Source organism: Parasteatoda tepidariorum, chromosome 11 (assembly GCF_982258835.1).
Source record: "Parasteatoda tepidariorum strain Cologne lab strain chromosome 11, Ptep-v5.0, whole genome shotgun sequence".
NCBI lineage: Eukaryota > Metazoa > Arthropoda > Arachnida > Araneae > Theridiidae > Parasteatoda > Parasteatoda tepidariorum.
In genome coordinates, this window is record NC_141765.1 from 76,405,387 (window position 1) to 76,432,257 (window position 26,871).

The 26,871-nt window shown below is 30.2% G+C and overlaps 1 long non-coding RNA gene across 1 annotated transcript; it reads left to right on the forward strand.

Moving 5' to 3' along the window:
* The first annotated feature begins 3,176 nt into the window (after positions 1-3,176).
* LOC139427043 (uncharacterized) lies at positions 3,177-25,969 on the forward strand. Its single transcript, XR_011638194.2, has 3 exons — positions 3,177-3,662; positions 4,164-4,207; positions 25,842-25,969. It is a non-coding gene; the product is annotated as an uncharacterized LOC139427043 (long non-coding RNA).
* Positions 25,970-26,871: the final 902 nt, after the last annotated feature.

A 26,871-nucleotide genomic window follows, 5' to 3' on the forward strand; every position in this document is an offset into this window, starting at 1 on the left:
CTTACAAAAATATTTTACTATTAATATTTTTTCACTTCCAATTATAAAATGATTCTGAAAAGTCAGCAGTTTTTTTTTAAACACATCCGCCTTAGTTTTGAATTCTTGTATAATTTTGATGAGTGGAGTCAACAATTTTCTGTATTTCAAATCGTAGACTCGTGAAATGTCAAAGATATATAAAAAAAATGCACGGCGAGTATGATGGAAGAAAAAAAAAATCTTTCACTCCAGCCATTATTAACCAGTCATCTTCTGGAAAAATAAATCACGTAATCTGAGTTAAAACGAAATATTTAACGCAATGCATTGAAATTTTACTTATTTCTTCTTTAATTTAGTGTATATATATATGGGTCATTCTCACAAAAAGGTGATTTTTTAAGTCCCTTAGTAATAAATATTAGGAAATACAGCAGATTTCATAATATTTTTCTTCATTATTTTTCGTAAAGTTTTAACTAACAAATCACATGCATTTCTGCTAAATGTATTTAATATTTCATTCTTATTTTCTAATAAACATAACTTCAAAATCCTCTCCGTGGACGTCCCTACGTCTGTGACACAAAATAATTTTTAATGGCTGTTAAACAATTTAAATGTTATTTTAACGATTTTTGTAGTTTTACTTAGTTAAATGCTTATAGTAACTTTTAATTTAATATTTAAAAAAAAAAAAAAAATTTATAAAATAAATGACTAGTAAACTTTGTCCATCAAAAATGAAATCTCCCTCCGTGGACAATTAATATAGTTCGGTAAATATGCAATAAAGGGCAGCATATGCGAAATCCCTATAAGACAGCTGATGGGAAAGGTAACCATTCCTTTTTCTAATGTTAACAATCAGTTGTTTTTGTTCTCTTTGGTGTCAGTTTCGGATTGTTGTGTTCAACTGGGGTTTGGTAAAGTTCTCACCGTATACTCCGTGGACATCATAAAGAAGGTAAGAGAAAATTATTTTATTTTTGATAGATGAATTTTAGATTGCAAAAATAGTATATTTAATAAAAAGAACAGCCTCATTTTTGTAACTTTGAAATTAAAAATCGGAAAAATTCAAGAACTAGTTTTTGTCTCCTCCGTGGACATAACAAGTCCACGGAGGAGAAGACACAGTCAATGGAAGAGACAATGTGTTAGATAACAATAATACAATTTTAATAATTAAAAAATCTATTTTCTTTTAATTGATATTTTTTAAAATGAAACAAATGTGTTAATTTGTTTGTATTTTTAAAGAAAATCAATTAAGTTTAACTTTTTCTTATCGGAGAAGTAAATATTGGCAATTTTTCTAAATAATTTCTGTGATGTTTAACATTTTTTTTCTCTTCAAATTTTAGGAAAAAAATGGCAAAACCAAAATGTAAAAAAAGAAAGCAATCAAATGTTCAAATGCAAAAGAGAAAGGAACAGAAAAAACTTAGTATGAGACAAGCTAGAGAGAAATTAAAATAAAACCCTATATTGTTTGAAGAAAGTAAAAAAAAAAAGAAAAAGAAAAGAGCAAGAAACTTAAAATCTGTATCAGAAAAAGATTTAACAGAAAAATCGTAATTAAATGTACTTAAATTTCTAGAAATTGATAGAGCAAGCCGTTTGTGCCCAGGGAAAAAAGAAACAATAACAAGAAGAAAAGAGAAAAAACAAAAATGTTATTAACTTGCATAAAATGTTCATAAAAGAGTACCCTGAACACTCAACTTTCATGTGGAGTCTGAATTTTTATTTCAATAGTCTTTACATTTTAATTTATTAATATTCAGTAAGAGTTACTTAAAAAATTGTACACCCAAGTTAAAAATGGATGTTTCCTTTCATAGCAGCATGATTAATCAGAAGTAGCTCTGTCTCTAATAATGAAATATTTTATTATTTACTTATTAATGTTAAACTCATATCAGTTGTACCCAATAATTAATGAATTAGTCTTTATTGACATTTTATAATATAAAATGTCTCCTCCGTTGACTATTACATTTCCTCCGTGAACAAGGCAGAATTTAAAATTATTTTAAATCTTGTAAAAATAAAATAGAAAACTTTACCATTATTATAAAGACATATAACAAAAATAAATAAAGGCATTTATGTAATTTTTATAATTACTTTAATTTAAGAAAATTTTTTAGTCTATTTATACCTTTTCAGTGAGAATGACCCATATATATATTTATATATATATATATATCCTATTGGAAAAAATTCGCAAAACCAGTATCAAAAACCAGTAACAATGATACCAGAACCAGTATGACTTTACCAGAAATTTAAAACCTGGTATGAAACAATACTGGAAATTTTAAAACCTGGAATGACACCATACTGGAAATTTTTAAACCAGTATAGCACCATACGGGAAATTTTAAAACCAGTATAGCCCCATACTGGACATTTTAAAACTAGTATGGCGCAGCACTAGAAATTTTAAAACCAGTATGTGTCATACTGGAAATTTTGATACCAGATTTCAAATATACAGGAAAGTGTGAGACCAGTATAAAATCGTACTGGAAATTTTGATACCAGTTTTCAAACATGATGGAAACTTCGAAACCAGTTAGAATCCATGCTAGAAATTTTGAAGTAGTTTTAAAATATACTAACCTTAATTCTTAGAAAGTGCATATTTTTCCGGAAATCTAACAGGTTTCGACATTTTCAAACTAGCTTACTGCTTTAATAATTTATTATTTTATAAATTCTTCGTTTTTTTCCTTGATTATATACTACTTTCCAATAATTAATTTCTTAGACTTTTATAAGAACTCTTAACTAATATATTAAGAGTGGTGAAAACGTACACTTTCTATGCACATTAATTTAAAAAAAAAAATGCATATTTAAAATTATTAAAATCATTTTATAGTTTTGGAGCGAAGGAAGTTTTTGAGTTAGATTTTTAAACATTTTAATTATTTTAAAATCTAAGTCATCTGAGTAAAATCTAGTTACTTAAATTAAAGTAATTTTATACTAAAAGTAATTAAACAATAAAACTTGTTTTTATACTTTTCTTCTTTATTTATATTTTTATTTACAAAAATTATTTTAATCAAAGTCATGATGAGAAAAGAATATTATTAATTGCATTACTTTAAATTTTACTATAAGCTGTTTTTAATTTTTATTTATTTCTTATTGAATTTATGCTAAACTAGAACTATGTTGCTCCGAATCGAAACAAATTTATCAATTCGCGAAATAAATTATTTAGTTTAGGTTTCAAACGGCTTGGTAAGAAAAGAAATATGTTTACATAAATTGAAATAAAATCTCAAACTTTTTACCTTAACCAAACTTAAATCTCTCCTTCATAAATTTCAGTCCGTTTTTGAAATTTGTAGTAAATAAATTTAAATCATAAAACAAAATAAACTTTTATGAATGAATGAAATAAATTTGTATTGTAACAATATAATTAATTTAATTCAATTGAAAAGAGCGATTAATGCAGAAACGAAAGGGAATCATGCAAAAGACTAGAATCGACCTTAGCCGTTCGTTAAATCTATATAAAGCTACCCACATTCCGAATTTATCAGTTTTTTCAGATCGTTCCGTTCTTAGTTTGAACTTACAGCCAATCACTTTTCTTCAACTTTGAATTTGAGCTAGGCATGGATGCATCATGGAAAGAATGGCGGTATATTTTAGTAAGTGTATTTTTCTCTTTATTCCTTGCTTTTATTTACATATTTTCTAGTTACAGAAATGTTAAAACGTATTCTTAAGTAGTACTTATAGATTAAGTAATCAAGACATATATTATATTATTCTTGAATTAAAACACTTTGTTCTCATGTTATTTACATAAATTCTCATTATTATCATGTGATCAACGTTATTAACAAATAAATTATTTGTTAAGTTGTATATAATATTTTTAAACTTTGAATTATATTTTAATTGCAAATTAGGTATTTTGTTATTTTTAATGTTTAATTTTATTTTAAAAATTTTAAGCATGTAATTCAAATTACATTTTATTAACTGTTGGTACCCTGAAGTTTCTGTAAAACTAAAATAGCATTTTAAAAATAAAATAGCATTTTAGAAATAGCAGTTGATACTTAAAAGTTTCATATTATCTACTTAATAGCTTGCATATATTTTGTTTACTATTGTATAATTTCTAAATAAATTTTTTCTTTCAGAAATGATTTGGAAAACTTTTTAATTCCTTGTAATTTCCATGGAGGTATGATTTTCTAGTTCTTTTCATTTTCAACATGCACATTATTATTGAAATTGTTTTTTTTAATTTGATGGTTATTTTATCCATTGGCGTCGGCAGATAAAATTTATTGGGGTGGACCATACTTAAAACTGTTATTTTCAAGTTTCTTGAGAAAAATATTACCCTTGCCCTTATTATTTATATATATATATGTTGTAATTTTTGTAAAAAAATTTTTGAGTGCTTTTCACAGTATTGTATTAATATATTTTGCTTTGGCTATATTGATACAATATCAGAATGCACTCTTTTGTGCGGATATAATCGTGTGGGCTGATGAAAAAATTATATCTTTTTTTTTCCGTTTTTTTTTTCTTTTTTCTAAATAAAATTTCAACCTTTTTTTTTTTTTTTTTAAACTGCTGTTTGTTATTTTTTGACTTATTATTTTCCCCCCTGTTTCATATGTCTATAATTTTTCTTTGTTTTATCTTAATTTTGAACTTATATATATATATATATATATATATATATATATATATATATATATATATATATATATATATATATATATATATATATATATATATATATATATATATATATATATATATATATATATATATATATATATATATAGATAGATAGATAGAGAGATAGATATATCTTAATGTATGACAAAAACATGATATCAAACAGAAGAAAATTATATTTCACAATCAAATCAATATCTTTTACTAACATTCAATATATAATTATGAAAACTGAAACATCATGATTCTATGATGCAGAGTGTTCCGTAATCTAAGTCCTCATATGTAATTTTAGAATCATCTTTAAGAATTAAGTTTAAAAAAATATACAAATTAGAAATCTCAAACTACCATTTATAAGCAGGGAAAAACGATAAGAAAGTAGTAAGAATCACTATTAAGATAAACGGAATTAAAACTAGTTTGATTGTCGAATTTAGTTTGAAGTGTCTTTCAATTACACTATGTTTTTTTCGGCAAATAAACATACATTTTTAATCTCACCTTTTCAATTGATGATTGATCATGGTTTGATTTTCTTTTTCTCTCCTAATGTGTTAATTTGTGATCTTTTTTTTCTTCTACTTTTTTGTGACAAGAATTCAAGAAATTTATCCAAGTAGTAGTCTTTACGAAACATCCTGAAAACAATTCTATGAAAAAATACTATTAAGTGCCCAGAAAATTTCTAATCAATTGTAGTATGCCTAATGGAATACAACATATATGATATGCCTAATGGAATTATGTAGTACGCTTATGTAGTATGCCTAATGGAATACAACATAAAGTACCGTCTGAGTGGAAACTTTCAGACTAGTAAAAACATTTAAGAAAATCGAAAAATACACGTTAAATCACTTTTATTTAATTCTTAAAGTATATTATTAAGAAATAATACTACATACAAGATTTGTAATCACGTAATTTTCAGAAAAAAATTTTATGCTCAAAATTAGTATTTTAGCCTGAGTAAAAACTTTATATTTAAGCAACTACGGCCACTAGAAAGATTTAGGCAACTGAGGCCACTTGTAATATTTAGGCAACTACGAAGATCGTAAAAACACTTGTATTTGCAAATTTGCCGGGCATTTTTGCTATGCATTTTTTCTTGTATTTTTTCGAAGTTTTGGTGCTCGTTGCGAAAATTGCCAAAGGTAAAGTGATTAACTGATCATGAAAAGAACAGATAGAAGCTTTTTCTTCAATAAATATTCGTGCTATTGCGATGATAAAGAAAGTTCAAGAGCAAAAATTTAAAGGGAGTTCAAGATCAAAGACTCTAGTCCAGGGGTCCCCAACCTTTTTGTACCTAAGAGCAAATACCAGAATATCGGTCCAATGGCGGGCACCATTTGCTTTTTCAAGATAAATTTATATTTGGTAAGGTAAACACAGGTAATAATGCACACTACATATAATGCACAAAAAAATTAATTTTAAAAATTAATTTATCATATAAATATAATTAGTATTAATATCCTTTGGGAAATAAATGATTACTAAATAGTTTGCAAAACAATAAAATTGTAGTATAAAAATTATTTATAAATACAGTCAATGTGATCTTTGACATTGCATTTCACTGGCCAGAGCTTCATAATTGGGAGAATATGATGAAATTCCTGATCGTAAGCAATCGTCAAGATGTTCATTTGTAAGTCGTGATCTATATTTTGATTTTATAACATTTATTGTTGAAAACAATGATTCACACAAGTATGTGGAACCAAAAAACGACTTTATTTTATATGCTGCTCTTTTTAAGAATGGAAATTTATTTCTGTCAACTATATTCCAGAATTTCTCATCTGATATAATAGTTTTGAGGATAATATCATTCTGAAGATCCAAAATTTCTATCTCCACTTCTTCTTGCCTCACTTGAAGAAATTCTTAAACGTATGTTGCTATTTCGGTTACGTTTATTTGGTTGGTAAAAGGATTTACAAAAAAGGTGACCATAGGCTCCATACTATTAAATTGTTGAAAGCGCTTTTCAAATTGATCTTGAAGTAATTGGAGGTTGATGACAAATGTTGATAAATCAATTTCACTGTCACCTATCATTTTTTTCATGTATGGAAAATGGGCAAGAGACTTTGTTTTCAAATGTGATATCCACAAAACTAGCTTAGCTCTGAAAGAGTTTATAGCCCCTATCATTCTTGCTACATGTTTATCCTTTCCCTGCAACTCCAAGTTTAAATTATTTAGTTTTTCCATTATGTCTGTTACGAAAGATAAATCTGCTAGCCAAAGAGAAACGCTTAGCTCTAAAAATGTTTGATTTTTGGCTGCAAGATAATTTTTTATTTCTTCAATTAAATGTATAAATCTATCAACTACTTTGCTTTTACTGAGCCAGCGTACTTCAGTATGTAAAATGAGGTCAGCATCATCAGGATTTTGTAACAGGGCCTTGAAAAGTCGATGTTGCAAAGCTGCTAGAATTAAATTGGCAATTTTGGCAACAATTTTTATTACGTGCCCAAATGGTAGTACTTTACCGCACAAAACTTCCTGGTGGATAATGCAGTGATATGACATAAAATTTGGAAATGACCAATCCTTTTTACAGAGAGCAATAAAACCATTCACGTTTCTTACCATTGCTGGTGCCCCATCAGTGGTTATCGCTGACAATTTCTGGAGAGGTATATTTATCAAATTTGCAAATGCTATAAATGTTTTATAAATATCCTCTCATGTTGTCCGTTATTTCATGGGCAACAATTTTAGTAGCTCTTCTTTTACTGTAAAATCACTTAATACCATTCTCACCATAACTGCCAACTGTGCTGTGTCTGCTATGTCTGTAGACTCGTCGAATTGTAGTGAGAACCTCTCACATATTTCCAAATCACTCTGCAATTGATTTTGCACATCTTTTGAAATGGCTCCTATTCTTCTTGTAACAGTATTATCTGATAACTGTAAGTCTTGTATTGCTGAAATTATTTCGTGTTTGTTGGAAAATCCCTCAAATAAACAATCAACACCAGGGGCGGATCTACTTAAGGGCTTCTTGGGCTGCAGCCCAGGGCCCCGTGGATACAAAGGGCCCCAGTCGCCACTGAAAACAATAGGTGATATTTTGAATTAAAAAAATATCTAATATTAAAAAAAAAAATTTATAAGGTTGGCAACCCTGAGATCAATCAACCCATGCATGTGCGCGTCTTCGAACGGAACGGGGAATTCCCCGTCGCTTGTTTTTGGTCAGTGTATTTTTTCACGTCTATTACGGGGGACTCCCACCTCCCTTACGTCGCTTAACGCCCGACGTAATTTTTTTTCCCCTCACATCTGTTCTCGTAGTCAACGTAACAAACTTGTTTAGTTTACTAATAAATGATAACTTAAAAGTTATAAAGACCGGACCTTTCTCTTATTTTACTTATAATTGAAAGTACATAATCAGTATAAGAAAAGATTTCCTGCTCTTAGTTGGTAAGTAAAAAGAATTATAAACCATGTTTTTTTGTTTTTAATGTATTTTTTCAATACTAAATGAACGTTTTAATCGATTTTAATGATAATTTTAGAATTACTGCACTCATTACAAAGTATTAAAATGTGATGTGAAGAACAATATTACATCGACTGTACTGTTTTTTTGTTTGACTTGCAAACTTTTTTCTAAGATCCTTTCTCAATACACAACCGGATTTTCTGATTGGAAACACATAGGAACTTGTTTAGAAATCATTAAAATTCTAATAAACATAAGAAATCAATGTTAGTGTGTTTGACACGAAAGGAAAATAAATTTGTCTTAGACAAGCAGCTTCAGAAGCAATTAAGAAAAGAAACAGAATATTATTACTATGTCCTGAAACGGGTTATTGCAGTGGTCAAATTTTTAAGTATAAGGGGCTTAGCATTAAGAGGTTCCGAGGAAGTATTTGGTTCTCCACATAATGGTAATTTTATGGGTGCTCTGGAGATATTGGCAGAGTTCGATCCATTCATTGGTGAACACATTGAACAACGAGAGCTGCGACCAAAACCGATAATATCGCACTTATCAAAAAAAGTATATGAGGAAATAATTGAGATTATGGGACGACAGATAATTAAACAAATTATAACTCAAATAAATAACGGCGACACAAAGTATTATTCAATTGTGATGGATTCTACTTCAGGTCTATCTCACAAAGATCAACTTGCTATTGCATTACGATACTGTTTTCGGGGAAAAGTTTATGAAAGATGTATATCCTTCATTAAAATTAGTAGTCATACTGGCTTACATTTATTTAATATTCCACAAGACTTTTTAGAAACTAATGAACTACTACTGGATAATTGTAGGGGACAATTTTATGACAACGCAGCTAATATGGTGGGTCACTACTAGGACTGGGCTATAAATCGATGTATCGAGACATATCGATTTAACGCATATATCGGCAAGACGATACAGCGACTTTCATTCAAAGCGATACATCAGAAATCTGATTTAAGCCGTCGAGTAAAGACAACGAGCGCGAAACGATATAGCGATATAAGACACGCAAGGATATAAGACAACGATATAGCGATATAAGACTCTTCTCTTACGTTCCGATGTCGACTCGCGCTGTGGAAGACGTTCGTTTCGTTATGTTGAAATGGCCTTGATTGATGAGCTGTAGAATCAGAATCAGAGTTTTGAGAACATATATCGTAATGTCGCATGTTCGTTTTCGCACCTCTTAGGTTTTTTTTTTTTTTTTTTTTTTTTGTTTTTTTTTGTTTTTTTTTTTTTTTTTGTAGCGACTTGATATCGTCTCTTGTAGATTATTTCCAGTGGGACTAACTTCGTGATCGCCGATGTTACCTTGTTCTGAAGGCAATCTATTATTGAAAAGAATATATAAAGAGGAGTTTCTTCATTAATTAGATATGTTTTTTTTTAACAAAACTTTTTTTTATTTTTAAATGTGAAAATTATCGGAAATATAATTTAAGGCGCCCATAAAGAATTAAATTTGTTAGGTTATTTTTTTACTTTCTTTTCATTTATTAAAAACTTTTTGGATAAAACTCCTAATAATTTAATAGGTTTTTATTACTGATTTTAAATTTATAAATCTTGTTGTTTTTATTTTTAGAAATAAAGTTAAAACAAAACTTATTTTTTGTCATTTGGATTTGGACATAAATCACTCAACTTTGTTTATTCAAAAAAATTTGAAAGGTTTGCGTATTTTATTCATTTTTTTAAATCATTTAGCACTTCGTTTTATTAAAGAGTATAATAATTTTTTTAAAAAAATATTCTTTTCATATTATTTGTTAATGAGCTAAATATATTATCGAATATCACAATTCTTTTGTTTTTATTTTTAAGAAATTAAACCTTACTTTGTTTTTCGTTCATAATTAGGTCATTATTCAATTTAATTTAATTATTTATCTGAAATAATAACAATAAAAAATACTGTTTTAAAAGCGCTTTTTTTTTCTAAAATTTATTTAGCACGTTGTTTTAAACATACAAATAATTTTTAACGAACTTATTTTTTAAATTTTCTTTCTATACTGTTAGGTAAATACACTGGTTATCATAAATTAAGGAAAATTCACAAAAATCGCGATAACTCAAGAAATTACACATGGAATTTTATGAAACTTACCCACAATATACAACACATAGTAAGGTATTAAACAACATAAAAAGAAATTATCAGACATTAATAGTAGTATAGAAATTAGCACATGTATAAAATAAACAAATTGGAAGTATCGGTTTGCAATAGAAAAAGTACCTTTAATATGGAATATGATTGCCTCTAGAAGCAATACAGCACAAACAGCGATGTGTGATGCTTTCAATTATGCGGTCTATCAGTTCAATAGGAAGTGAGAGCCATTGCTCTTGTAAAGCAGTTGCAAGCGTGGCAAGGGTCTGAGGGGGCGGATTGATGGCAGATACACGCCTCCCTAGAGCATCCCAAACGTGCTCGATAGGATTCAAGTCCGGGGATCGAGCTGGCCACTCCATGCGAGTAATTGTTTCCTGTTGAAGATAATCATCAACAATGCGAGCTCTGTGTGGTCTTGCATTATCGTCCTGTAACAGGAAGCAATCACCAATTGCCCCGGCATATGGGCGCACATAAGCATCAAGGATGTTGTCTCGATAAACCTGAGCATTCACGGTTCCCCTTGGAAAGACATGGAGGTATGTGCGCCCTCCTAAGGATATGCCTCCCCAAACACAGACACTGCCTCTTCCGTATGCATCTCTTTCACGGATGTTTGATGGATGATAACGGGTCCCAGGTTCTCTCCATATCAAATAACGTCTACTGTCACTTTCTAGACTAAACCTGGACTCATCCGTAAAGAGAACAGGCCTCCATTGATCTGACGTCCAGTGGACATGTTGTCGGGCCCACTGCAAACGGTCTCTCCTATGGCGTGATGTGAGCGGCACGCAAATGGCTGGTCGTCTCGCATACAGACCACCTTCGTGGAGCCTTCTGCGCACAGTTGACGTTGACACCAACCTTCCGGTGGCAAGAGAGGATCTAAGATGTGTCGGAGTAGCGGTTCTATTCCTGCGTGCACTTAATGTCAAATATCGGTCATCGGCACTGGTCGTAACAGTTGGCCGTCCTTGACTGAACCTCCTAGATGCCGAATCTGTGGTTTGAAATTGCCTCCAAAGTCTATGAACCACAGATGGACTCACATTTAGCCATCTGGCCACTTCTGATTGACTCTGCCCTGCCTCTAGTCTCCCGATGGCTCTCCATCGTAGTTCTTCAGGCAAATGATGCCTAGAGGTCATTATTACGAATTGGCTATCTCAGATTTTCAATGTCGCAATCACAGTAAAATTTGTGTGCTTTCTCTCAAACTTGGACTTTTATGCTCCAGGCAGATGACGTAAGCCGAGTGCAGCGCCACTAATTTGCATATTGCAATTTTACTCAGCTACTCTTAGTGGACAACATATGCAAATTTTGCACGGTTTGGCTTACTTTTGAAAGAGTTATCGCTATTTTTGTGATTTTTCCTTAATTTATGATAACCAGTGTATATTGATAAATTTCAATTTTATTTATTTTTTTATTATTTATTTTTAAATTAAGAAATATTTCATTTATTTGCGTGATCATTTTTAGAAAATGTAACAAAACTTGCATTTACTTTTTCATTTAGAAATTGAACATTAAGATCGAACTTAATAATTATGTAATTATTTATGCATAATAGTACAAGAAAATATTAATTTGTAAAAAACGCTTTAAAAAAAAGTTTTTAACACTTTGTTTTAAGCGTATTATGAATTTCTAAACAAACATTTCAATAAATATTTTAAGTAAGATTTGTACATTGTAGTCAATTTATTTAATATCTTTCCTAAGCAAAACATATATATCTTCAAATTTATAAATTGATTTAAATCAATCTGAGTATGGAGTCTTGATAGAAATCTGACTTTCTGTGCCTTACAAGTAAAGGAAATTCAAAAATACTATATCGCGATGCAAAACTGACGATGCATCACGATATATAATTTCTAATATCGCCCAGTCCTAGTCACAACAATGGTGTACAAGCACTACTAAAAAAAAAATAATAAATCCGCGGATCATGTGCCATGTGCTGCGCATTCCCTTAACCTAATGCAGAAAGGTTGCTTTATAATTTATATAACATGACTACACATAACCTGTCAATTTCTTTTGCAATAATGTTGTACAATTACTGTTTGTATACATAAATAAATAATAAATAAATAAAATTATTTTATTGTCCTATTTTTTTCTATATACTTATCTACATCACTATAGAAAACAGTTTTTTGACAAAATGGCTATTAGGGCCCCTGAGTAGTTTCAGCCCAGGGCCCCACAAATTCACTATCCGCCCATGATCAACACCAGTAAGAAATTCTTCTTTTAACAACTCACCATCAAGAAAGGGTTTTTTTTTTCTTTGCGAGCATATGAGAAATTTTTAAAGAAGCAATAGTGGCATTTTTAGATTTTATCTTGGTACTTGTAAAAAGCGACTGTTGTACAGAAAGAGTTGATTTTAACTGCTCTATTTTCTTTTTTCGAATTGCAGATTTAAGTGGATACTCGTATAAAAGGTAGAATGAACTGTTTGGAAATGACGTTCAACATTGTGATTTTTCGGCACCGCAAAACTATTTCCACATAACAAGCAAACACATTTATCTTTTGAATTGACGAAGCAATATGATTCCTCCCATTCAGTATTAAAATTATAGGTACGTTGTCTTTTGCTTGATCCATTCATTTTAGTGTAAACAGAGGAAGTATTTAAAAATAATGAAGAAGTAAACGCTTTATGCAAAAAATAGGAACACACAAAAAGTATAGATCGAAAAAGAAATCGACTAAACGAATGAATGAACGTTATTTCAAAGCGATTTTCAAGAGACGAGTTTCGAAAAAACGCCTTCGTAGTACAGCTACTATAAAAATGAACCAATTCATTTTATTTCAGGTGTGGAAAATTAGGATGGCGAAGACTTGGCGACAGTGGAAAATAGATCAGCTACATTTAGCTCTGTTCTGGGGGGATGAAGGTCGCTTTCCTGATGACTTCTATTTTGTTTGCGTTTTATATCTTTATTGAAAAAGCTTAAAAAAATTTTTTAAAAATGCAGTCTTCTAGGGGGAAATGGAAAACTGAAATATTTTATAGTGGGGCACAGACAGTGGGTGCACCTAGAACGATCAAAGGGCACCATGGTGCCCGCGGGCATAGGGTTGGGGACTCCTGCAGTCAGTAAGTTCAAAAAATTGAAAGAGTTTTTTCTTCAATAAATATTCGTGCTATTGCGATGATAAAGAAAGTTCAAGAGCAAAAATTTAAAGGGAGTTCAAGATCAAAGACTCTAGTCAGTAAGTTCAAAAAATTGAAAGACAATAATGGTAAAAAAGCATGTTGAAAGAAGAAACTGTGTCCTCGTGTGATGAACGACGAGATTACAATGGTATAAAACAGACAATTAACTTTGTCAAAATCTAGTTTCTTCTATGAAAACTAGAATATTAGAAGAAGATAGGTAGTGTTAAGTTTTAATATAGTTACAAACTAATGAAATGCAGAATTTAACGGTAAAAGATCAAAACAAAGCGTACTAAAGCAAGGTGATCATTGCTCTAATGTAACTCTGGCGCAAAAAAAAGAAGGAAAGATCTGGGTCTGACGGATTCGTGTTAACATACTACTGATGAGAATAATATGACGAAAAGACAGGAACATTCCCTAAGAATCAAAGATTATTGTTTGCTTTTAAATTCCTATCCTACATTAATAAAAGTGCTACTGATGTTTTTTTCTTTTTTTTTAAAGTTAACTTTATTTTTTAGTAAATTGGTGAAAATTTAAAGTTATTAAACGAAGGAATACAGATTTTTCCATTATCCATGCGTCTACCTGAAGTATGCTATGTCCAGCCATTACCTCGTATTCATAGAAAAATATTCTCAAAGATATTTGTTATGCATTATTTGAAATAATTACATTTTTGACAGCATCACGGAAGTATTTTTCTTTTATCAAGTTTGTCATAGTAGTTAAACGAGTTATCTAATATCGAGAGATTAAAAAAATACATTTTGTTTCAAAATGCTTTTTTTCAAATATGTTTGTTAAAACATGACTTTAAAACCCAAATTCCTCATATTTTCTTACGAAAATTGAAAAATATAACTTTAGATTTAATTATAAAAAGGTCATTTATTGCAGATTCTTTAATAATAAAATATTTTTTTATTTGTTTCACCAGGTAAACTCAAGGAACAACATAAACGGCATTTAGGCGCAAGGTCCACGTCTATGTGTCATGTTTATTTCGTTTATAGTTACGCTTTTGTAACATTTTTATGAAACTAACCATGTTAAAATCAACGGTAATTGAAAGAAATAGCAAAAGTTATAATTTTTTTAGAGTAAAATTACTGGAGAAATATGTCTGAGGTAAATTTTGACTATAATGAGTTGGCATGCCTGATCAGTGGCAGCTATGTTTTGCTAATCTTTATTTTGTTTAATTGAACTTCCTAAAAAATATGTTTCTCTTAATCTAACCTAAAGTCATTAAAAAGACCAACAAATAACAATAAATAACAAAATTTAATTATTTTAACTTTATTAATTGCTTTGGTACAGGCTTGTGCATGCGGATTAATATCGATTTATTGATTATTTACTTTTCTATTTTCTACCCCGTGCGCTGAACTGGTATTCAGATTGTAAATAAATAAAAAAATTTAAACTTGAGTGTTTGTCTGGATAATACTGATGTAACTGTGCAATGTTAAGGTGTGATTCAAAATGGGAATCAATAGAATAAGCAGTAAATACAATTATTACATTTATATCAATAAAAATTGAGTTGTGGTGAGTCGTAAGTTTGTAATTTATTTCAGGTGAAGAAATATATTTATCCCTAAAAACTGCCTTGAGAGCTAGGCTTGTTAGTCTAAAATAGCTAAATATTTTTTTTAATAAAAATACTATTTACTTCAATTATAGTTGCATACTAAAAAAAATAAAAGAAAAAAAGAGTTCTGTTAGTCAAATTTTTACTATATGGGCAGAAACCGCAGAATAGTGCATGATAACAGCATTTTCACAAATGAATATTTTATTTATTGATAATTTCTATTTTTGCTTTCCATTTTTTGATTAAATGATTATTTCTTCTTTTTTTAATACATTTTTTATAAAATAGCATTATTTAAAAGCAAAATTTCATCAATTTTATTTTTTAACTTTTGAACCATTCATGTTTTTGTATTCCATGTTTAATTACTATATAATATAAGAAATACTGCAAATTTATTCTATGATTATAAAAGTAATTGTATCATCGAAGAGACTGAAACTATACAAATTGATATTAATTAATAATTAAGTATGCCCTTCCCGTTGTTTTGACGATGGATGAAAAATAAACACTTGAAGAAAAGGTACACAAAAAAACACCTCATAAGTAACTATATGAATTTAACAGCCTACTCAATGGGCCCGTTAAACCGCAATTTAAAGTTATGAAATATTCATTCGAATGAAATTATTAATATTTTTTTAAAAATTTTAATACATAAGGATTCATTTAAACACGTCATAGTATTTAGGAAAGTGATTACGGTTCTTAACACCTCCACTACGCATTTTTTTAAAATAGAAGAATAACACTGGGGACCAGATTTTATGCTGCATTTATACGAGTGCTTTGCTTTTTCGACTAGATATTGTTCTAAAGATTCTGTTAAATTAAAATTTTGTTTATATTTTTAACTAATTAAAAGATTTAGCCCCTGAGAGACTGTTGATTGATACATTATTTATAGCAATACTATATATTAAATAATTAAAAATATGTAAAAATTGAAACATATAAAGTATTAAAAATATATGAAGTAATCATGTATCACATATCATTTTTATGTATCAAGTATGTCCCCTTTTTCAAAAGATTCAATTGAAAAATAAGCATAATTTAAGTAATACATTGAAGTAAAAGTAAAGTTACTTAAATCCAATATGTACAGTGTCTTAAAAATATAGTTTTATTTTGAAAAGAACATTTTGTCTGTTAAAGTTTTTGATGAGAATGGCATGAAATTTATAAATGCATAATACTACACTGCTGGACAATTGCTAAGGACGGATCACAAATTTGCAATGTAGCATAATATTAAGCGGGACATGAGGCCTAGTAGGATAAAATATAGTTGCCACACTGTTTAGACGTTAGAATAAAGAATATTCATTGTTCTGGAAAGTACAAAAGCTATGAAACACCTGAAAGAAAAAAATGTTCATTTGATGCTGCGCACGAAAAAATGGAACAATGCACCTAAATGTCAGCAGGCAACTTGAAGAAAGGTGTCAGTACGGGATATGTCCACCGTGGAATGTGATGCAACATTCTATACGTCGTATCATACTTTGCACAACATTATCCAGCAGCTGCTGAGGCAATTTATCCCATTCCTCTATCAGTGCAAGGATAAGGGCGTTTTTGTTTGTCGGAGGATAGTTTCGACCAGCAAATTGCCTCTTCAAAGCATCCCAAACATTTTCAATGGGGTTCAGATCTGGAAAACGTGATGGCCATACGAGGCGTTGAATACCCTCGTTGTCTAGACAATCCTGAATAGCGAGTGTTCGATGACATGTTGCGTTGTCGTCCATAAAAACAAATTTATCACCGACAGCACCACGGAAGAGACGAATATGAGGATGTAGAACTTCATCAATGTATCGTTGACCCGTCATAGTCCCATTCGCAACCACATGTAGGCGCGTGCGGCCAATGATAATGATGCGGGCCCACACCATGACAATGCATGTCGGATATCGGTCCCTTTCCTGGATATTTTCTGGACAATAACCAGTACTACTCTCGAGCCAGATCAGTAGGCGTCTACAATCCGATGACAGACTGAACCTACTCTCATCTGAGGACAGTACGCATGCCCAGTCCTGTTCAGTCCAATTGTGATGCTCACGACACCATTGCAAACGGGCCGTACTGTGCTGTCTGGTCAATGGGACACACACAACAGGTCTGCGGGCGTATAGTCCTCCTCCCCTCAAACGTCTGGCAACAGTTTTTCGGGAAATCTGCTTTCCTGTGGCAGCAAGAAAGTGATTTGTTACCTGCTGAGCTGTGGTGCTCCTGTTTCTTTTTGCTGATAGGACGATGTATCTGTCTTCTGCAGGCGTCGTACTTCTAACACGACCTCCCCCGTGCAGCCTACTACACATTCCAGTAGTTTTAAATGATTTCCACAGCCGTGAAACAACGCTTTGAGCGATGTCGAACTCCCTGGCAACATCTGTTATTTTTCGCCTTTCTTCGATCTTTCCAATAATTCGGTCACGCTTAAAATCATCTTAGTGATACCGGAAAGACATGCCGAAAATTTCAAGTTTGTCAACTAAATCTTTCCTGTAAAACTTTGACTTGAAACAACAACTCTCCACACGCGTCAAAACCTTTAAAGCTCTTATTAGCGCTATCACGTGATGAACAGAAGTGGAAAAAAAATTTTGCATACGCATACCTCTTCTTACTACATCCCGCACTTATTCTAATTTTCAACATTTTGCTTCCTTTCATTTTGAGGTTGGTATGGATGATAGTGCTATCCGTCCTTAGCAATTGTCCAGCAGTGTATTATGTCACGTAATCCTACGTGATAAAGCAATCACGAATGAGATATATTTTTTGGGACATATTTTAATTGTAAATTGTTTTAAATTGTAGTCGAATTTTTAAAGAAATATAAGAAAAATTTGATAAAACGTTTTGCTTAAAAAAAATTTTTTTTTTTACTATGAATTTGAATTGATCTGGATTTCTGAGATGAAAGATACAACATTAAAAATTATACTAAAGAAACTATCGTTAATATTGGTTACAGTAGCGATTATCATGGTTAAAATAAATATATTTATAAAACCCTAAGTTGCGAAAAAAAAGAAGAAAAAAAAGTGAGAAATTCAAGAATATTAAAACACTTTTAAGTTTAGCTATTTTTCTCATCTTGTTCTGGTTCAATTTATACAGTTTTAAAAATCGAAATTGTTGTGTTTAAAAAGAGAAATAAAATTATTCAGTTGATTGACAGAACTAGTATTCATATTTTGAAGAAATTATAGATTATAATAATTGTGATGGGAATAATTTTTATGCAAATTTTATTTAATGTATTTATCCCTTTTTATTATTTTCAAGTAAAAGAAACAGACAAGATGAGATATTTTGGTTTTCTTTGATAGCATGATCCATTTTGGTAACCATAAAAACTTCATATAAATGTACACGAAGAAATGAAAAAGACAACGCATAGAACTCTTATTTTCCTTCCTCTATCGGCAGTATTTATAGTTCCAGTATTAAGATTTTAAAAATTAATGTAAATTTCCTTATAAAAATTAATGTGACATTAAATTTCTGAATGAAAACAAAGTTATAGGAAGGTCATAAAAATTCCAAGTTTTGATTTATAATTTTAAAAATTTAAAAGTTACATTGGTTTTATAAATATAAAATAAGAAGTAACTCCGTGCGTTCAAAATAAATTCATGCACAGTGAACAGTAAAACCATGAACTAATGTACTATAGAAATACATTTAATATACAAACTATAAAACAATTCTTGCAGTATATAAACATACAATTATAGATGTATTAAGTGATTTAATACAAACATGATCCGAAGACATGCCATCACAATTTTGACCCTCTGCAGATAGTATGTCCCCCCCCCCCGCTGCTGTAGCCCGACGACCTGCACGTGAAGCCGAACACTTTACGGTAGCACAGTTTAACGAGGACCAATACCGCACACCCTCGGTCCCTACGCAGACTGATCCAAGTGGGTCACCCACCCGCACACTGACCGCAGCCAGTGATGCTTGACTTCGGTGATCTGATGGGAACCGTGTCTTAACGATCAGTCCACTGCGGGACTCTACTTAATTATATAAAATAATTAAAAATACGTAAAATATTCAGTACATGAAAGCATATAAAATATGCACTGAAGTATATACCACTTAGTTGTTCAATTTATTATGAAACTTTGGAAAAGAAAGCATGCATGATGTTACGTTGCATTTCTGATAAAATGTTCGTGGTTTTGATGTTTAGTTTTTCATCTGACAACGTCTTTGCTTCTCCCTTTTTGCTATTGTATGTCCAATAGGATCGTACTTCAGTAGTACGATCCTACTTGCAGCAGTAGAGGTTGATTTTATCATTTGCCATCTACTCGATCTAAATGTCCTTTTTTCAAATATGCTACGACAATCATACCTCGAACATACTTTATTGAAATCTGCTTCTTACTCTCTTTTTTGTTAAGGGCTTTTTACAAAATGTAAGCATTCACTATCTACATGTCTATCATTCTTGTAAATAAACACCAATTCCATTTTCGCCCCTTATTGATTTAGTGTGCTTTTCTAGGAAACAGGCATGTTGATCCCCATCCCCCATGAAAGTGTTGTAATCACGTATGATTTTTTATTGCGGTACAGGCACTCTTTCCTTTCGTACTTTCCACCACCTCATTGTTTGCCCCCACGGAATTTATTTATTCGAAATTCATTGCAATTGTAATTGATTTATTGTCATTCCATCCAAATCCTAGTCATTAACCTCAGGAAATCATTGAAATGATAACTGCCTAAATTTGTTTGAGAACAAATATTCCTGAACTATTGCAAGAAATCTTATCTTATTGTAAGAAATTTACGGGATATAGTATTGGATTAAATTTTTGGAAAATAAATACGAAGATTTAAAAAACACGTACAAGGTAAAATAATTTCCTAAAATAAATGAAATAATGTTAAAAAAAATGTCTGCAAATTCTGAAATTCACTTACTCTATCAAAATACAAACACGTATGGGTAATTAAATGAATTAAAACAAATTCTGGAAATTTCTTTAAAATTTGCCTGTAACGCCCAGTGTCCTCAATCGAGGACAGTAAAGTATAATGTTATATAAAAAGAAAAGAAACTGTAAAAAACAAATTTATTTAGCGTTATTTTTTGAAATATACTCTTAAGAGAAAAACTGCAATAAATAAAATAATTTGCCTTTATTTTATTTGATATGACTGCATAAAAAGAAGAGTCTTGTGTGAGGCTAGAAAAATCTCAAAATGGCGATCCAAATAACAAACCAAATATTGCAGCATATTTATTAAAAATATTGCAGGTGTGTTGATAGTGCTGCCAACTATCTTCCCAGAAAAGAAAAATTATTTTTGAAATAAAAATTTTACATAATGTTTTATTGACTGTCCTCGATTGAGGACAGTGGGCGTTAATGGGTTCTCTAAACACCGGTTTTATTTTTTTATGCAGTGCATTTTTTTGTGTGTATTTTACATTTTACTAATTTTCTTTTAATTATATAATATAATAAGTTGAACTATGTAAAATAAGAAAGAGAGAAAAAAAAATTAAAAGTTATGGAAACAAAACAGAAATATTTTCTCAAAATAATGGACCCTGGCTTCCCAATTATTGGGAGGGTCCGGACCCCTATGGTTCCGACGCCAGTGGCTTCGTGAATTTTGAAATTGCTGATTTCTCTAAAAAACATATCTAAATTGAGACTTAAACCAATCAGCAATACTTTTAAAATTTAACAGTTATTTATAATGCTTTCATTTGCTCTAATAGTGACTTAACTTCGAGTTACTAACTTATGTTTTCTACTTAGCATTTCAATTAGAAATCGTTTCATTTCGATATTTTAAATTTTATTTTTTGCATCATTAAACCTTACTCAATTAATCAATGAATCTTAAAACTTACTCGTGGTTTTCTCAAGATTTGTCTGAACTCACTCTTACTACACTTTTAATTTTAAATTAGTTTTGGATAGATCTAAAAATTTAAATTTTCATTTTGTAACCAATGGTTGATAGACTAATAACTACATAGCCACTTTTTTTCTTTCAAATCTTGAGTCTCCGATTGATAGCAATAGGTAGGTCCTTTTCATTTAGATATTTTTTACTTAGATTAAAATATATTTTTACAAAAGATTCCTGTTAGGAATAATATGACTATAAAAAGTTAATCTAACAATATAAATATGTGAAAAAATAGTTATACATACTAAATTAAAAGAACTCTTTTCTTTATATATTTGGAGCGGCAAAATACATTTAATGTATACCTTACAACTTTGAAATATGGGAATTGTGATGGAACTCTCCTTCCACTTGAATCTTTCCAAGCCAAATTGATGGATACTGAAAGATCAAAATTTTGATCCATCAGTAAAATTTAAGTTACCTTCATACAGGGATCTGTCCAAGCCAAATTTACTACCGTTTAGCGGTACCTTCACAAATTCAACTTTAGGAAAAAACTGTAGTTTCACAAAATACTTTTTCTTAAAATTTTATTACGTGTCTCGTAAGAAACGATAAATTCATATTTTTATCATAATTTTTTAATATAATTTTTAATTTTCACAAATTATGTCTAAATTTTCACAAAATCGGTACCTCTCAGAAAAACCTAATGGAGACATTGAATTGAAAATTCTGTTATCTTGAGTCTCTATATTGATGTTTTTAGATCATTAAATGGTTATATGTATATATGCATATAACCATGGGCGGATCGTGAATTTGTGGGGCCCTAATAGCCGTTTTGTCAAAAAACTGTTTTCTATAGGAATGTAGATAAGTATATAGAAAAAAATAGGACAGTAAATTAATCTTATTTATTTTTTGTCTATACAAACAGCAACTGTACAACATTATTGCAAAAGAAATTGACAGGTTATGTGTAGTTATGTTATATAAATTATAAAGCAACCTTTCTGCATTTTGGAGCTGCAAATTCCTTTATTTGCTCATCACATTGTCCTTCGTTAAATCACAATTTATGGAAAGAACTGATTAATGACTTAGTCGATGGTTCGACATTGTTGTCCTATATTTGTTTTCTATATATGACATCCTGGAGAGAGAGCGCTCAGCTTCACAGCTAGTAATTGGCAAAAGTTAAAAAAATCTTTAAGACAGTGTAGCAATTTGGGAAAACATCAACAAATTTATTTTCATAAATTAGCATAAAAATTTCACTGCAAGAGGTGTAAGACTCTGGCTTAGACTGAAATAAATAAGATTTTAACTGAATGCACTCATTCACTAAATGCTCGTCTACGTCATCTGGATAATAATCAACATTATTACGTACACTTTCCAGATCTATGTTTTCCATATTTTTGTCTTGCAAATCCATTAAAAATTTGAATTTCTTGCTATACATCTCATAGACTTGGCTCCTTTTATTTAAATCCATAATCAGCTTATCCAACGCAACGTTTAGCGTGCCTCTTTTAAATTTTTCTGCGCCGTATACTGAGAATTTATCTGTAGACTTATCTGAAAATTTTGGAGTAATGCGTCTCTTGTTTATGTCATTGTAGTCTAGTCCCACACTAGTACTTAATTTTTTAGCTTTCTCTCCGTATTCCTTTAGCTTCTGATCTGATTGGTGCCTTATGTTGTTCACGAAGTCTTTTAATGATACAATTAATTTGTTGCCTTCACGTGTCAACCACACTAACATTGATTTCTTATATTCATTAGAATTTTCATGATTTTCTAAACAAGTTCCTATGCGTTTCCAATCAGAAAATCCGGTTGTGTATTGAGAAGAAATTTTAGAAAAAAGTTTGCAAGTCAAACAAAAAACAGTACCAACCCTGGTTGAATAACATAACCAAGATCTTTCCAATGATTGACCATTTTTCATTTTCTTAATGAAATACCTATTTGAAAATGTTCTGTTTTGTTCTTTGTATTTCTTTATTGAAGCTGAATATATATTTTTCGGATCTTTATTTTGAAAGTCAGTCATTTCAGGTGAGAGTATGTCATTAATAAAATCATTATTTAGCAATTCTGACCACAAGCCCACGTCAACATATTTCTTAAAATTAATATTCTCTAAATTTCTTTCCGCCTCGGTATTACCGTCCTCTTGCTGAACACCAATATAGTTTTCAGTGGGATCAGACGGTTTCTAGTAGTCAAGACAGTTATTAGTAAACTAAACAAGTTTGTCACTTTGACGGCGAGAACAGAAGTGCGGGAAAAAAACAAAATTGCGTCGGGCGTTAAGCGGCGCTGCGGGAAGTCCCCCATAATAGACGCGAAAAAATACATTGATCAAAAACAAGCGACGGGTAATTCCCTGTTCCGTTCGATAGACGCGCACATGCATGGGTTGATTGATCTCAGGGTTGCCAACCTTATAATATATATTTTTTTAGTATTAGATATTTTTTTTAATTCAAAATATCACATATTGTTTCCAGTGGGGACTGGGGGCCCTTTGTATCCTCGGGGCCCTGGGCTGCAGCCCAAAAAGGCCTTAAGTAGATCCGCCCCTGCATATAACGATGGGGAAAAGGTACTAGTTTTTCTTATTTAAGTCTCCGCTTTCTCACTCTCTCTCTCTGTGAGTAGTTATTTTTCAGGTCTAGTTATGGAGGTGAAACAAAATTTGTGATGTAAAGTTACTCCCGTGGTATGACATCCTCTTAAAAACACAATGTAGCATTTAATTAAATATGAAATGGAAAGACAAATGAATTTTTAATATTTTTTGTTAAAATATCCTATTATGCAAAAAAAGAAAAATCATTTTGAAAATATTACAAAAATATTTTAAAAAATGCTTGTATGACTTAAAAATTAAAAAAATAAAAATATCTAGTTTAAACCAACTAACCTTAGTATATACTAAATCAAGTAATATTTATTTTTCTTTAAATTTTACATTTATTTTGAGAGTTTATTACTCAATCCATTTTACAGAAAATCTTTAGGGGAAAAAAAAGGAATTATGATATAATTATATTAAAATTAGAGAGCAGTACTGTGCAGCATAATCATTACAGATTAAATCAATACTGATGTTCATAATGTTATATATCAATGAGATGATCTTTGCTGCCTGCAAATAATTATTAATGAATTTTCTTAAAAATAAAAAATTGAAAGCATATTCAGGTGAGTCTCTTGTTTGCCTGTGTCACAATTTTTAAATTTTTTGTTGTTGTTCTACACAACTGTATATTCCAGTTGTTCCTTATTTTTAATATGGAACCCTAAAAGATCAACCATCTCTCGGCGGTACCTGAACAATTTTAAATAAAGTTTATAAAAACATCTGTGAATGTATTTTCCAATAAAAAAAAGTATTTAACTCTTAAAGATTTTCCAAGAGAAATGAAATTTTTTTCATCATTTATCTTTTTCATAATAATCTTCAATCAGGTATTATGTTAGACAGTTGAATTCATGGTCCTAGAGCTGCATTTAGTATAGCTATGAAATTTTTTTCAGAGTAAAACTAAGAAATGAAATAAGCCAAATAGTGTTTTTTATTGAAATGAAAACAAACGGAACTGCTATAAATATTTAAAAAAAAGAGTCTTAAGGATGGATTTTTTATTAGTGAATCTAGTTATTTCATTTCAATTTGAAAAGCACAATGGGAAATAAAACTAAAATTTTTTACAAGGATTTTCAATTCAATAATATTATTAGAAAAATTATTTTTAAAAATGTCTTCTCTTTTTTATTAGCATTATACTTAAAATAATTACACAAAAGCATGTGCAATATTAAGTAATCGATTATTGTTTGGGCCTAAATATCATAACAGGTGTTAAAAATGCTTTCTTTTTTTAAAAATGCTTTTTTTATTTTTAGACTGCTTAAATTTCTATCATTTACATCTCTTTTATTCTTCTAGAGTTTTGCAGAACACTGTTTAGGAACTGCTGGTATTTTTAATAAGAACAAGTTAATTATCAATTCTGATAAATAATTTGCTAGACAAATTTTGGTGAATGAAAGTGGCAAATCCCTAAATAATCGCTTTCCCCTTAAAATACGATTTTTTTTGTGGGAAAAAAAAATTTCTACTGCAATATTAATAGCAAATTTGTTTTGTTTTCCTAATCGTAACATATTTTTAATACAGTTCTTTAAATAATGTTGGCACCAGTGCAAATTTTTAGGAATGAGCATGTTATGGAATGGAAAGTAGTGTAGTAGTTTTCTGCGCTTGTGTTAAATTTGCCATATTAGTACAAGCTTCTATTCTTTAGTACCTGGGAAATTGTATACCCTTACTTGCTACTCCTAAATGATATGCGCTTAGTTTTAATCTTTGTTTTTGAATCTTTATCAAAATCAAGATAATGATGTTAATAAGAAAAGTCAAACATTACTTGCAAATTCCGCGGCAGCATATTTTATACTGCAGTCTTTTTTGCTAACATTTTAGATTCTCTTTGATTGTATATAAAATCATGTCTTTTTTAAATTCATGTATTTTCTCACCAATAAGAATGCATAAAAATGTAACAAGACAATCAGGTTTGTTTAATATGTAGGGAAATATGTGATGCTATCTTATAAAAAATATTACTTTGATTTAATTTTGTGCAAATCAAATAAATATATTCAAATTTATTTTATAAAAAGTAGTAAGTTTAATTCTGCGGTCTTATATGATTTTGTGATTTAATATTGCTTAAATTTTATTTATTTTTTTAAGGTGCAGCAAAGCTTTATTATAAGATTTATAAGGAGGCCACAACGGCGGAAATGTAGATATTGAAAATTAGGAAGATAAATATTGTATTATTAGCATTGTATTTTTCTAAATAAATGTCTTTTTTTTTATCTTTGTATTTTTATTTTTAAATAAATATTTTACATTTTGCTTAGGAAAGTAACAGCAGAAGGACTTTTAAACTAATAAGCTTAGCGTTTAAAATTAGTTGGTTTACAGTTACAATATTTAGTTGTAGAATTGTCCAATTTAAATTTGAAATTCCATATTCTTATTTCCTCCCTTTTTATGTAGAATTATACCAAAAGCAAGCTTTACCCCTTTATGTGAGATTATAGTGATAACTAATAAATTATATTGCATCATAATGGATTTTTTCTTGTTAGCCCATTTTAAAAATTCTTTATACTATGTTGAATATGCTATGTTGGCCCAACACGAAAAGGTGCTAATTCCTAACTTTGGATGCTGGGCCTAACATAAGGCATGATGGTTTGTGAGGGAAAATTATAATGGTAACCTGTAAATTATATTGGATCATTGTAAAAATCCATCATACTATATTGGGTATTCTATGCTGTCCCAACATAAAATTCCATTACGCTATTTTGGCCCAATATAAAAATCCATCATGCACTGTTTGGTATGCTTTGTTGGCCCTACGTAAAAGGTGTGAATTCCTGAATGGGATGTAGGGAATTCATGATGGTCCCATTAAGCTATATGTTGGTCTTTGATGAGAATTCAAGATGGTAACCATCAAATTTATGTTGGTCCATTAAGGTTCTTTTGCCTTGGGATCGTGGTGAAGAAATAATCTAAAAATATCAAAATTTAAAAGCAACTGATGGTAATATTCATATGCTAGAATAGCAAAAATTAAAAGCAACCGATTGTAGAATTCTCATGCCGGAATAGCAAAAATTCCTAGCAACCGATTGTAGAATTCTCATGCTAGAAAAGCACAGAAAGTTAGCAAGTGATGGTCTTGATTACTGCTAGACTAGCAAGA